We start from the raw sequence: 1,325 nt of genomic DNA, 5'->3' as shown, positions 1-1,325 counted from the left end.
AAATCTGCGAACTCCGCTGCAACTGCACATGCCGCAATTCCTGCGACAAATCTGCGAACTCCGCTGCAACTGCAGATGCCACAACTCCTGCGACAAACCTGCGAACTCCGCTGCAACTGCATATGCCGCAACTGCTGCGACAAACCTGCGAACTCCGCTAGTCGAACACCACCAAACTCCTCTGTTTGCAAACGCTCCTGTTCGCGGTAACTGCACACGAACTCCTGTTCGCGAACTCGATTTCGCCTAATGCCGCGCGAAGGTATGAACTGTCGCACCTCAAAATTGCGACGCCGCCTCTACCGTGAACTCCCCGAACTGCCGTAGCCCTTTATCCGAACTGCTTCGCACATGTTCGTTCCCGCGAGCCCGTCCGACCTTTTCTGCAAAAACCCTTGCTTAGACCTCCCTTTATGGAAAAAGGCTTCAATAATTTTTCTTTCCAACACTGCAGCCTTTACTGGAAGGGAGGGGAATATAAAAAATTCCTCTGCAAAAATCCTTGCTTAGACCTCCCTCTTTTTTTCTTTTTTTTTTGAAAAAAAAAAGAAAAAAGAAAAAAGAAAAATTGAAATATTCAAGCAAAAAAAATAAATATTTCCTCTCCGCCTCCAAGAAAAGAAATAAATATTTCCTTTATTTCCTCTCTTTATCCAGCAAAGAAATTCCTTAATTAAATTTGCTTAATATGAAAACTTTCCTTTAATTCTTCTTCGTCGTTTCCGCAGGCCAGGAAAAAAAAATAATAATAATGGCAGCTTTCCTTTTCAACCACCTTCTCTCTCCGCAGCAATGGAAAAAGGCTTCAATAATTTTCCTTTCCAACACTGCAGCCTTTACTGGAAGGGAGGGGAATATTCCTCTAGTAATCAAAGATTCCTTTCCTGATCTGCTCCTCTCCTGATATGTCGAACCTTCCTTGCAGCAAATCGGAGCTCCCCCAGCGTAACCTGTGATGCCTCCTGCGCGCAGCTTTCCGAGACGACGAACCCCGCGCAAAACCTTCGCCGAAAACCCGTGTTCTTCTTGGTCCCGTCGTGAAGACCACCTCGCGCAGATCTTGACCCTCAGAAATCTGCGTCTGCGAACTCCTACCTCCTTAATTCCGAACCGAAGCCAGGCAGATCCTTCTCCTTCCAAAATCCCGCCACCAGTTCTTCTTGCCTTCTTGCGCCGCCGCAGTTTTCTTTCCTGCCCTCGAACCTGGCTCTGATACCACTTGTTGAGAAAATAAGGGCAAAGAAAACAGTAACGACACAAATCCAGAAGAACACAGAGATTTAACGAAGTTCGGCAAAGATGCCTACGTCCTCGGGAGCAGAGCG

This window comes from Phalaenopsis equestris, unplaced genomic scaffold (genome assembly GCF_001263595.1).
Source record: "Phalaenopsis equestris unplaced genomic scaffold, ASM126359v1 Scaffold000006, whole genome shotgun sequence".
Lineage (NCBI taxonomy): Eukaryota > Viridiplantae > Streptophyta > Magnoliopsida > Asparagales > Orchidaceae > Phalaenopsis > Phalaenopsis equestris.
This window is presented reverse-complemented; position numbering follows the sequence as displayed.